We start from the raw sequence: 14,001 nt of genomic DNA, 5'->3' as shown, positions 1-14,001 counted from the left end.
GTAGATCTCATATCTGTTTAAACATAACATAAGTGGAGCTAAATTAAGTTATTATTTTGCTGTCACTTCGTCTGTTTTATGGCCTAGAAGGTTGTATTTGGTATCTGTGGATAGCTCTAGCTCTCCTCTTTTATCTGACATACAAGCCGTATCTTTTTAACCACGAAAGTAGCGGTAGCCGAAGCTATATGATTCTTATTTGTTTGTCACTTCGTCTGTTTCTATGAAACAAAAGGATCGATGTGTTTGGTATCAATGGAAAGCTCTGTTTCTCCTCTTTCAATTGATATGCGTGTTATGTCTGTGCGATGCCTGGTCCCGGAGTAATTCAAGCGAGAGCAGTGGCTGCATGCGTGGGTGAACGCAGAGCAATATAGACTGTAAATATGATATTTCATTTAAATTCATGATTTTATTTTTATTTTCATACTTGATCGTACAGACACGTGTCTAGTCTCGTTGGAAAGCCCCGGTTCTGAGCTCTTTCATGCAATATAGGTCTCATCTCGCTGTGACTAATAATCGCGGAGCAATGTAACAGAGAAGAATGGGTGTGTTTTTTGACGCACTTTGCGTCCGTCGGGCTCATATAGGGTCCGTTAAATTGACGTGGAAAAAAATAGGATTTGTAAACTGTCGGAATGGGGGTACTAAAATGTGTCGGATTGGCAGCATGTCGGAATAACACCATGTCTGAATAGCGGCATGTCGGACGAAAGGGATGTCGGACTGGCAGGATGTCGGACTGCCGACATGTAACCAGGGTCTGGCGAGAGTCAGGCTAGGTCTTGGCGCCTCTACGACAATTAGATTTAAAACGTTCTACTGCTTGCTAGATTTTGTTCCCTGTTGATTCGCTGTTTCTCCTTCTCCGCGAGAGCTTAAAAGGTTCGATACAGTTTTTGCGTATAGGCATTACACTGCAATACAATGCACACATGTGAGACTGACAGGGAGGCAACATCAACCACCTTCCTCTATGATCAGTGCAACTGGCTACATCAGATGTGATAGCAACGCGTATGTGTGAAAACAAAATAGAACAGTATTCTAATCTAATCTAAACTATTTTAGCGAACGGAGCGCCTAAATTATGCGCTCGGTTTAGCCTGCCTGTGAAACACATGATTGTTTGAAGTGCGTGTGCTTCTTTGAGAGGGGAATCGATGTAAGTTACTTTGATTTCAATTGGTAGTTGTAAACTACGTGATACGCTTACGTCTACGTTTAAAAAGCATGTATAATTGTGTCCTATTATCCAAAATATCCAGCTCCAAATCCTTGCTAATCGAGCAAGTGATTGTTTGGCCAAAAGCGAAAGTAGGCCTAAGCCTAGGCCTATTCCGACCTAGAAGAGGTGCATTTAGATCAGGCCAGCAGAGGTAGGTTAGAAGTTTGTAGTAATCGCCCTGTTGCTTTGCATTTTCATTTCAGTTTAAAACGAACAACGTAGAATCCACACAACACCTTTTCAACTTTAAAACTTCAAAGAAAAAGTCCACCGGGACCGTTCGCTTCTACTGTATGTGTATGGAACGGTGTAGGCTAGTGACGCATTTCATATGGATGCACTTTTTGATATGACAGTAGCCTGCTTGTTTGCATCACTGGCTAGATGTAAAACTGCATTTCGTTACTGGAATTTCACTTGTGCAATGACAGGAAAGTTGAATATACTCGAATCTAAAAACTCAGAAAAAAAAGATCTCTTCCTGACTGACCAGTGACCCTAATTGAAAAGTCAAACTGTAGCCTATAGAACTGACAGTGTTTTTTGTTTTGTTTTTACAAAACATAACAATGATTAAAAAGAACATGTCATAGGCCTACTGATACCTTTTGCGCTTCTCGATTTTAGAAGTTTTACCGATGCTAAAGATTTTGTGGCTGGTGCTACAAATCTTAGAAGTTACACCTGGCCCTTTGAGGGCAACCATTGGGCTGATGTGGCCCTCGGTGAAAATTAGTTTGACACCCCTGATATAGATTTTTAAAAAAAAAAGTGTTGGACTCGGGACTATCGGCCCAAATAGCACCGCGACCCACCGGGAAAATGCCTGGCATGCCAGATGGCCAGTCCGCCCCTGCTTATTAATCATCAGTTCACTGAAGTATCAGACCTCAGCTGGCTGGGTCAATGTAGCACTTCAGGCCTTATGTCGTGGATCAGTAAATATGCAATACCTCAAACATCCAGCAGGGTTCGCTACAACCATTTGGATTATGGGGTTTGTGAATCTCTAGTGGTGCCAGTAAAAATGACAGTCAACAAGCCACAAGGCACCCACTGCAGAAGCCAAAATGCTCTTTTTTTACGGAGTGCTCTAGTTGTATTATTCTTTCTATTTGGAAATGTTGTTTCATATGTCGTTTCAAATGTTGTATACAGTATACTTTCACTGTATACAATAACAAATACTGATAATTATTTGCCTGACTTTGCTTTTTTGTCTTTGCTCTACCCTTATAATCTAATCCAAGTACAAGAATAACATAAGTAGAATCGTGATGTTTATAAATAACCCCCGGTGACTAAAATGCTCTGGTATATTGGAGTTTATTGTCACTTGTGGGAACTACTAGTGCATCCTAATTCTATCAATGACCCTTGAGATGCGTTTAGAACTTGACTGGAGTCCACCTGTGCCTAAATGAATTCATTGGACATTATTAGGAGAGGCACACATCTGTCTGTATAAGGTCTCACAGTTGATGGTGTATGTGAAAACCAAGCCACAACGTTGAGAGAATGGATCGTAGACCTGCAAGATTGGGTGTGATGAAAGATTTGGGGAAGTATGCAAGAAACTTTTTTGCAGCATTGGAAGTGCCCAAGAGCACGGCAGCTTCCATCACGCCCAAATGAATAAGACTGGAACAACTGTCTTCCTAGATCTGGCCGCTCAGCCAAACTGAGACGAAGGGCCTTGGTCAGACAGTAACCAAGGACCCAGTGGTCACTATGAGATCCAGAACTCCTTTGTGGACATGGGAGAAGTCTTACAGGTGGACAACCATCAGTGCAGCACTCCACCAATCATTCCTTTATTGTAGAGTGGCCAGGCACAAACCCATTTTTTGCTAGGAGTTGGAAAGAAGCACCTGAACGACCCTCAGACCATGTGAAGTAAAATCCTCCAGTCTGATGAAACAAAGATTGAACTATTTGGTCACTATTCCCAATGGCACGTGTGGAGGGAACCAAACACTGAGCTGCACTGATGGTTGTCCACCTGTAATGGTTGTCCAATGTTGCGATGTATTTTCTTATTTGATTCTGGGGTAGATAGCAAATTTCCCAAAAAAGCTAATATATCAAAACATTGCCATGTTCCTTTACGTTAAGTGTTCTTTCAACATATATCATTACCATGTCATTATACCATTAGCCACTTTTTAGATACATTTATACGACAGTATACAACTTTTATATTCGTGGTGCTGCTGGCACATTGCTTCACTCACTGCTGATATATTTGGACCTACAAAACAAAGGGACACATGTTGGGATCCAATTGGTCAATATTTACTCTACTTTGATTTTTGATCCCTACTTTGCTCTCTGAATTTGCTTGCTCACTAAATTCTTAAGTACAGCTTGGACACAAGCCTTGTTTACAGAAAAAGGAAATCAGGGTAATTTCCATGCATACACTCGGGTTGGAACCAGGGGTGTAGTGGAGGCTAAACGCAAGTAAACGCAATTTATTCCCCTCTGAAATCTCAGAAATAGAGTTTATCCACCTCCCACGAGTTCGCTCACCAATTGCAGTATAACAGTAAATACAGATAGCATTATTATCCGGCACATTTTATGATGATTATGTGAAAAAGCATAGTGTGTACAATGTACATTATTAACACATTCAATTGGGTTCAGCTTCTGCAGCATATGACATAAGAGCGGGATGATCTAGAGCTACTATGCCTGTACCATCAGTCCAATCTATCCCAACTAAGAGTACCTCCTGATGCTTCACTTCACTTCACTTCACTGCAGGAAGCCATGCAAGTCTGTCTTTTCAAAACATTTCGAGTGGGAAGAAGACAAAAGATGCCATTTGTTCTAGGATATTGCATAATTCATATTTGTTTAGTTTTAAGAATTTCGCTTTTCCCCCTGCTCTCTGTGAATGCTTTTCATTTCAGATTTACACTACAATAGTGAGAGTTGTCTTTTTGTCACAGATCTCTCATTCCTTCATGTAGAAGGTCAGCTACCAGTCATCACCTCCACTATAAACAATGTTGGACTTGGAAAAATCACTGCATAGCTTTTGGCAATGTAAATTTCGCACAACACTTCCATTGACACCTGCCAGCCAGTGTTGGAGCCGAGGGCTCAGCGGCCGTATGGATCGCCTCATCTCCAGCCAAACTGGAGCCGTCTCCAAGCTTTCCCTCAAAACACAAAGGAGTGAGGGGAACAATAATGTTCTGTGCCTCTGAGCTGCACTGGAGTTGCTCATCTGAAAGAGCCATAAAGCACTGGCACAGGGCCTCTACCGTGGAGCCAGCGGGCGGCCGGGCGGGCGAACGGGTGGGTGGCTGAGCCACGTCACCGCAGCGGCAGAGGCAGAGGCAACCTCATGCGTGCATATACACACAGACTCAAACCCTGAGCTTTGTTTATCCAGCTCAAATCCAAATTCAATTCAGCAAACATAAATAAGAGCATGAGGACCAGCTCTGCGCTGCCAACACACGTACAGCCAGCATTAACCTCAGCAGTAGCAGCACCAGCACCAGCACCAGCAGCTGCTCCATTCAAAGAGGCTGTAAGCGATTACGGATGACATCACACTTGTTGATATTTGAATCAAACACTAAACAAAACACTGAGACCCAGCTCACCTCTCCCTTCACCTCCCCCAAACTCCAGTTCATGGAGCTATAGGGTTGTGTAAGAAGTTATTTTACAGTCTACAGAGGACAGCTGGCAGAGCGCGAGGAGATATTCGCTGTGTGACACAAAGTATGACGGGTTAACAATCTGTATTATGGGGCTTTTCCACTGCATGGTATCAGCTCAACTTGACTCGACTCTTGCTTTTCTGGTTTTCCATCAGCAAAAACTGGTGCCTGGTACCTGGTATATGTTTGGGATCACCTCTGTTAAGGTGATACCAAAGGTGACATTAATGTCATTACAGTTGTTTTCTTCAGCATTGCTGGCAATCGGCTAGCTTATGGGGGGTACTTTGTTGCAGTGGAAAATTAACAGCCGGTACCAAAATTGAGTAGAGTAGAGTCGAGTTGAGTTGAACTGATATCATGCAATGAAAAAGCCCCATTAGTAGGCTACCAGAGCAGAGAGGGTCACTGCAGCCAGAACTAATAAGAACTCCAAAGGCAAGTCTGCCTTGATAAATAGTCATGTGTTGAATATTTTCTTCAGTAATGGGTATCATTCCTCGTAGGAAAAAAAGTAAAAATACCCCCCCCCCCCCCCCCCCCAATCCTGCACCAGCTCCAACCAAATAATATAGTCCTCAGCTAACATCATGGGCTGGTCTCCCACCATCAACTCACCTCCCACCCCCTAACCCACGCAGCAGCAGCATGTGTCTTTCAGCTTATGTTCTGAACAGGAGCCATTAACATGTCCCCCAGGAGTGCTCACCCTCACCTGGGCCCCAGGGCTGCTGCTACCTTCAAACAGCCACTATATAAATGAGGCCTCCAGGGAGTCACCCTGCTAAGAGGGGGTGTCGGGGGGGGGGGGGGGTGCGACTCCACCTGTGTACGAGGGCTGGAAAGTTACAATAACATGAATGCTACAGAGGTCCTGACTTGACGGGAAACTGCAGGGTCCCAGGCCATAAAAGTGTGTTGTGGTAGTGGTCTAACCACTAGTAGAGCTAGCGCTAGATGCTAATAATCCTGAGCCATAATTTAAATGCCAAGCAAAGCCTGAAGTCTAACCAAAGACTTTTTTTCTGCTATTTTCTGATTTGATACCATGAACAAGAGTTCAAACATAGGTGGGCCAGCACTCCCACACAGCACATAGTAGCTTTAGTTCATACATCTGCACTTGGACTTTTAGTTTTGTCTCCCCCTACCTGTCAATGTAATGTCAGCTCCTTGTTTTGTTGATCTAGCCGTGTGCTTCTGTTGTGTGCCAAGGGCCACACCCATGTCCTTATTTGGGTAACTTCCTGTCTTAGTTGTGTTCCCTCCATTTTGTCTCTTCACCTGTGTCCTATCATTGCCAATCAGTTTGGGTATTTAAACCCTGCCTTAGTTAGTTTAGTTTGTCGGATGGTCACAGTTTGTGCTGTTTGCTGCCTGACTCAAGTAAGAGCTGCCTGTAAAAGCAAGTAAGACCTACCTGTAAAAGCAAGTAAGACCTACCTGTAAAAGCAAGTAAGACCTACCTGTCTTTGACCTAGCCTCTGCCTGTCGTTTTTGGATTGCTTACCTGAACCCTGTCTACCTGTCTGCCTGTGAACCCTGCCTGTCGTTTATGGACTGTTTGCCTGTGCCTGTCTGCCTACTGGCCTACGAACTCTGCTTCCATTGAGTTTGACTGGATCTGCGCTTGATTTCCGATTCTGGGTTTGACACTTTGCTTGTCGCCTACTTTTGTATGCCATGGAAATGAAGGTTCAAGGATCAGGAAGCACAAATACTGATGCAGTAGTGAATACTGATACAGAGTCATTACTCTATTTTCCTGACTATAACCAAGGTTTATTGATTTCTTCATTTTTTTTCAGCTAATACAAGGAGGCAGGCTATAGGGCATCTCTCTTCATTCTTCAGCATGATCTGATTGTGATTCAATGGGCTAGGGTTAGATGCAGTACAGTCACTGATCTATAAAGAATTCTTTATAGATCAGTGAGTACAGTGCACTGTACTGCATCTAATACGCAGGAAATGACTGCACCTATCGGGAGAGCTGTCCTTGGGCATAAAATGACAGGATGTATATTTTTGAGAGTGATCATAAAGGTTAAGGAAAGTTTCAGATCTTCAGTCAGACTCACCTCAATTGCCTTTATTTGGTCCGTGCCACGCTGGCTGAGGCAAACTTGGCAGATATCAGCTTAACCCTGCATGTTTTGTTTACATCTCACCACCAGCATAGCATGGGGATTTTAAAGGTTCTTGGGGTTACATCCTTCCCATGGTACATGTGGAAAAGACGATGTGTCATGTCACGTTCCCATGTCTGTTCTAGGGACTTTCCTCCCTTTCGGATGGAAGATGACAGAACTCTAACTCATCCCCCCCCTCTTCAATGGTATCAGTCGTGGTGCTGACAGAGGCCAAAGGCCATGGTGAAATATAAGAGATGTCCTGGACAACAGAGACAGTGGGACTCCCTGTCACAGTGGAATTTCCACAGTGGTCAGTCATTTCACACAAAACAAGGACACCCTGGATCCTCACCTGCCAGGGATTACTGCTGCCAGCTTTCCTTTTCCCTTTCTTTAGCCAACCTGGTGGCTGGTGACTCATATAGCTGTTAGCAGTATGGAATTTTGTCAAATACATAATATTACTTTCCACATAAGGTGTCCACTCTAATGAAAACAAGTTCACACATTTGCTCAAATAGTCAGCAGTTACCCCCAGCATGCAGGAAACACATACACACATGAAAATACACACACACACACACACACACACACACACACACACACACACACACACACACACACACACACACACACACACACACACACACACAAACAGCAGCAACAGACGTCTTAGTTATCCCTGACATACAAATCCCCTTCTTAAATTTTCATTAAAAGGAAAATGCTCAGACTGTACGGCCTACATCAGCTGCCCAGGGCCAAACACATACGCGCGCACACACACACACACACACATATATACAGTGGCCGTCCTACAAACTGTATCACGAGTCACCATCTCTAGAGCTCCATGTGTTTGGGCTTACGTGTGTGTGTGTGTGTGTGTGTGTTGCTCTGGGAGTAATTCAGAGGAGGTCAGCAGAAGGGGAGGGTATAGAGGAGAGATAGAGTAGTCAAAGGGGGGAAATAGCAGCAGGGAGATATGGGAGAGCAGATGAAGGTGAAGGGGACAGGATGTGGAGGATGGGGATGAACACAGCTCTGAGGTATGGACACTGTGTATGGAAAGAAAGATGCCATGAGAGAGAACCTGTTTGAAGACATAATAATACGTAATAACAGCACTATCTTCTCCTTTCCATTGTATTTAAATTACACAGAATGACACCTTTTGCCTGTGAATAATTGTTCCAGCATGTGAGTTAGTGTATCTGTTTCAGTCCGGTTTGAATGGTGTATAAATTATGTGTCCAAATGCATCAGTGTGATGGGTGAATAAAGCGTCTGCTCTCTGTGTAAGTGTTCACAGGGTCAGAGGGACTCTCTCGAGGCCAGCTGGAGTCAATGCTTAAAAGGAGGAGATGAAAAGGAATGAGGAGAAAGAGAGACAGATAACGCCCTCTTTTCTTAAAGAAGGAGCAGAACACAAGGTCTGGCTCTGTTGAAGATGGGCTTCCAAAGGTAGCATCCCATTCCCCCCTCTCTCTCTCTCTCTCTCTCTCACACACACACACACACACACACACACACACACAGAGGGCAGCTAACCTGTGGTGGGAAAGTTCCGGAAACAGAAGTCTCCTTTCAGTGGCGGAGTCCGATAAGGTGTCTGCTCCACGGAGGTCTCTCTCCCCTTGGGTCCCATCAGACTGGTGTGTGTTACATGGGGGAGACCGTCTGATTAAAATGTATGTGTTTTGCCTTTATGACAGAGCATGCTCCTCTTACCCACCTCATTTCAGTGGATTGTCACTGACGGTGAGGGGAGAATGGGGTTGATGTCCTGATCGGGCCTGGGGATATGTGGCAGGACCGGTTGGTGCTGTGTGATAACCCCTAAAACAGACAAAAACACTAAGTCACCGCACAACATTTGAAGTTGGAGAATAGCATCTTGGACATGGGAGGGTATTCCAAATACGTACAGTAATTTAGTGAAAAACGTGGGTAAGTTAACTTTGAGTAAGTGGTAAAACTCCTAATAGAGGAGTTGTATGGCTTAATTCTCTTAACAAAACAATGCAATGGAGCTCTTGTCATAGGAGGTTTACCACTTACTCTGGTTAACATACCCAGGTGTGTCATTAAATCACGTATTTGGAATACCCCCTGATGAATAGTGATCATTTCACTCATGGATTACAGCAAGGGCGCTGTAAAGCGCTTTGGGGAAATTATGTTGTCAGAGTCCTTTTAGAGATAAATCAACATTAAGATTCTACTAGGAATTTTCTTCCAGTTGCATTTTACTTAATACAATTAATTTGACCTTTGGCCCTCACCATGTCCCACTCTTCAGAGAGTTGGATCTCATCTATCCGAATAAACACTCAAAGAGAGAGGAGTCTTGGGATAAGACGTTTATGATGATGATGATGAGACATTAAGGATGCGGAGAGGTCTGGATATTGACTTTAACATGTTCTCACCCTCCCCACAGACAGCTCCTGATTCTTTGTGCTGTGTTTTGGTTGTTGTGCTGGTTGCCATGGCACCCTAACGAACACAGATCACCTTATTATCAGGCCCTTGTCTCACTGCCCATATGGAGGCTCACTATGGGGCTAATTTGTCCCTAATCTGGCCCAAATCTGGCATGAGGATCTGGGCCAAGGAGCTGATCTGCAGGACTACAGGTGTTTTATTTCCCTCAGTCTTGGCCTCTCACATGAGCATTTCACGGTTTTAACCTCCTGCTGGTGATGTTTAACACCGTGCATCTGTGAAAGTAAGGAAGATCAGAGGTGAAAAGTTTCTAAATTTATTTTCCGCCTGCTGTAATCTTCCATCCATCTCTCTCTCTCTCTCTCTCCCCCCGTCTCTCTCTAGTGTACAATGACGTGCAGAGAGAACAATGTTCGTCTCACCAACAGAAGTTGACCTTGGAGGTTTCATGACAAGCACTCACAGCAATGTTCTTCTCAACAAAGCAAACTGGCTTTGGAAGTTTATGGACTTTTTTGGTCAGGAAGGTGACACACCAGACAGCCACAGTGGGTATTATTAAACAGGACATTGATAAACGGAGAAAAAACATCACTGATGATTCACCCAAGTTATTTTTGCATCGCAAAAAGGCAGCTCCTCATTTTTTCTCATTGACTGTTATGTGCTGCAACTGTTTCAGCTTCCAGAGCAGAATGTGACATTTTTCTTTTTCCAGAAAGATCCAGAGCAGACAGCAGAAATGACAACCAAAGCTTGTTCTCACTCAGAGATTGGCATGGCCCGTGTAAGTTTTGTGCCATGAGTCACTGGAAAACTGGGATCCGAATGATTGGCCCTCCTGCTTCAACTCCGGGCATCCCTCAGGGGATGCTAGTTTCACACAGAGCCTCAGTGACCTTCATCCTGGCCTGGGTCACCTCTCTTTTCAACCACGGCTGGAGAGCGGAGTTCAAATCAAGACAGGGCTTTTTGCAGTTTGCCTGCTCAGTGGAGCAGTTGCTCATCACTTGGCTCCTATAATGATAACAGGCAACAGATAGCAGCTGTCTCAGGAGTGACCCGGGGTCTGACCCGGCTCCGATCCGATCCAGCGGCTCTGAGTCTGTCACAGAGTCAGCAGCAAACTGGGTTACCAGTACCCAGAGACCATTTATAGTTTATAAAACAAAAGAGAGAGGGGAAAAAGCAACCATTCAGAGGAGATGAAAATCTGAAGCTGAAAATCTCTGAGCTGAATCCCTGCTTAGCTCTGTGGAGACAGGGTGGAGGAGATGTTGTTAGGGAACGGAGCTTGGCTCCTGCACCTGCACGCACATACGCACATAATGACGAGCTGGTTCCTTGGAAACCCACCACAAGAACAAAGGTCAGGTTCAGTTTCCTCTGAACAGATCAATATGTGTGCTACAAATCAAGGCTTGTTCTCTGTGTCCAGTTCCATGTCTTATGTCCAACACTGTCCTATTTTATGTCTTTACATCAGATCCAGACAATTTCAGATTATTTGACATCATGACGCTACCAAAAATAAAGACATGATGATATGATTTATTATGTGTTTGGACAAAGAAATTCTGGTAACACTTTACATTACAGATCGGTAATAAGTGGGTAATGTTATGGTAATATGTATGCAATTTAATGGTAATAATATGTTTAAACCACATATTAAAAATAATTAATGTGTCATTTCTATCTAGTCAATTACTGTTCAATTACCATACAACAACAATAATTCGGTACATATTTACAGCAGTCATTACCATTTTATTTTACCCAAGTTATTTGCATTGTTGTTGTATGGTAATTGTACAGTAATTATTTGTAATATGTGGTTTAAAAATATTATTACCATGAAATTGCATATATATTATTACCATAACATTACCCACTTATTACTGATCTGTAATGTAAAGTGTTACCGAAATTCTTTTTTCACTGGTTTGACCGACAGCTTAAACATAGGCAGGTCAGCACGCCCCACACACCACATGGTAGCTTCAGTACATACATGAGACATTTTGCTCATCGCCTGAATTTGCTTTTTGATGGTCACTGAAATGAAGGATGTAATAGGTCATGGGCCTCTAACCTGCTGAGGAGCTAGCCTTGACCAATCATATGTGAGGGACCAAAGAACGCACCCCATGTATTGGGGTAGGCTCACTGGACTTAGGTGGTGAAGGTGGAAAAACAGCAATGAGAGCTGATCAAATTCACCAAAAATATGACACAATTTATATCTACAGGGTTGGCAAAAATTAAGAGACCGCTGTTAATTTGATTATGACCCCCAACTCATTTGAATCACTCAGCCCTTGAGTCTTGAGTGCATTTTAGTCAACAACCGTAAGATCAGAAAAAAATGCAGTGGTCTCTTTTTTTGGGAAAAGCCCGTAAAAGTCCATTGCAAAACTCTCAAGTGTAATAGGAGAGCTAGTGAATTCAACACCCCATAGACATTTATTGACAACTGTATGATACAGTATGTGAAATACTTTTTAAGTGTTGGCCTGAAAATACAAGCATTTATAAAATGTATCCATCACTTTCTGCCAGGACTTTTACGGGCTTTTCCCAAATCACGTCTAGTCGACGCTGAAGGAGCAGTAGCAGAAAGCTCGACAGAAAGTTAAATCGACCAATGCTGGACCAAAGGGAAAACGTTTCTGGGGAAGTGAAATTACTCTGAACCATCCTGTTAAGGCCACAAATTATAGAAATACATGACATAAGATGAAAACCAAATATTATCATCGCACCCAACACCATGCAATACAATTTCTACACACTCTATTCAAACAACACAAACACGTCCAGATTTCTAGGCTAGGAGGACAATGGCCTACCCCTCTGACTTTGGATGAGAAAATAGCCTACTGCCCTTGCAGCAACGCGCGGTTCCATTGGAGCAACCAAACAGGAGTGGGGAAGCAGTGCGTGAGTAACATTATGTATGTGTTAAAGAGACCCTATGCAACTTTCTGCAGGAGACGATCGCTCCTTGTTTACATCTGGAAGTCTGAGACGAAGAACCACGCTTGCAATTTATATATTTAAATATAGCCTATACATGTATAAATATACACGCTAAAGCTGTCGGGGAAGCTCTGCAGAGAAAATGCAAGCATAAAACGAGCGAAAACGAAAACCGAAACCGAAACCAGAGATGAAATCGCCAATCCTGCATAGTTCCTCTTTAACCAGGATTTTAGAGTAAATGAGACATGAAATAGTGGGTAGCCTACCGCACTACATGTCATGAGTGTTGCGGAGAACAGCGTTCCGCGCGGTGACGAAATGCGTTTTGAGTGTTGAGACTGAGATTGAGGAGCAACCGCATTTGAAACATACGTGTCGCATGGAGTTACGCCAACTTTCCCTCCAATAGCATATGTTATAAGCATTTTATACACATTCAAATAGCATAACCGTTTGCATAGGAAACAATGTAATGATTTTGACATGGGAGTGTGCATGTGTGTGTATGCGCGCGTGTCCAAAGACTTGCCAGATGATGAAAGCATGTTTTGGCATTTCACTTTTTCAAATTATTATGACCGCCGCTAGCGTAGCTAGCGAAGCGGTCATATAGTTGTTGTCAAAGTTTTTTTTTTATTTTTTTTTTTTATTCTTTTTTCCCGTCATTTTTCGTCAACGATTCCCGGGACACCGTAACACCGGAGCGCATGAAACTTGGTGGGCATGTAGCCCCAGTAGAGTTCTATGGAAAATTTTCGTTTCGTCCCCGGGGGTCACTCCACCCCCGCGCTGCCCCCGCCCGAAGCCCAAAAATGACAGTTTTTCCTACATAACTACCTGAACCGTGGCACCGAGGATGACAAAATGTTTATGGTATGTTGTTCTCTAGAGCTTGCATCAACTTAGCTTATAACCAGTCATTTGTGATTTGCCCCCCCATCGTAAAAATTGAAAATGCAATGTAATATTGCTTTAATTGCCCCTATCTTCAGATGAGATGCTATGAAGTGCACCAAATTTCATGTGTATGATTAACCTGACACCCTCTGGGAGTATGCCAAGTTTTGTGGAATTTCATCCATGGGGGGCTATAAAATAAATGGATTTATGTGTACATTCAGGACTGTATACCCATCGGCCAGTAGATGGTGGTATTATCTGGAGTCTAAATCCCCCCCTGGGGATTTCAAAAACTGTTCCAAACATCTCAATCTCTGCTAGTTTTTGTCCTAGAAACATATAAGTGACACCATTAGAAACCTTTAATCAACTAGTTTCCAAATATGTTTTAAAAGGGAATGGTTGCTCTGGGTGCAACAAACATGCAGGAACACACACACACACACACACACACACACACATAAATACACACAAACACACGCATACCTACACACACATGCACCACTACATACACACATGTACATAAAACATTATACAAACACATGCACAAACACGCCCACACGCATGCACACATACACCCTTACACACACACACACACACACACACTTGCACACACACA

At 43.3% G+C, this 14,001-nt stretch overlaps 1 long non-coding RNA gene across 2 annotated transcripts; it reads left to right on the top strand.

Annotated features, from left to right (window-relative positions):
* The first annotated feature begins 7,195 nt into the window (after positions 1-7,195).
* On the top strand, positions 7,196-11,027 carry LOC134066440 (uncharacterized). Of its 2 annotated transcripts, none has more exons than XR_009936429.1 (3): positions 7,196-7,359; positions 8,353-8,513; positions 9,882-11,027. It is a non-coding gene; the product is annotated as an uncharacterized LOC134066440 (long non-coding RNA). The 2 variants fall into 2 exon arrangements; XR_009936428.1 differs by having other exon boundaries at positions 7,196-7,476.
* The last annotated feature ends 2,974 nt before the right edge of the window (positions 11,028-14,001 follow it).

The sequence above is a fragment of the Sardina pilchardus genome, chromosome 19 (genome assembly GCF_963854185.1).
Source record: "Sardina pilchardus chromosome 19, fSarPil1.1, whole genome shotgun sequence".
Taxonomy (NCBI): domain Eukaryota; kingdom Metazoa; phylum Chordata; class Actinopteri; order Clupeiformes; family Clupeidae; genus Sardina; species Sardina pilchardus.
The sequence above is the reverse complement of the archived record's forward strand: the minus strand, read 5'-3'. Positions and strand labels throughout refer to the sequence as shown.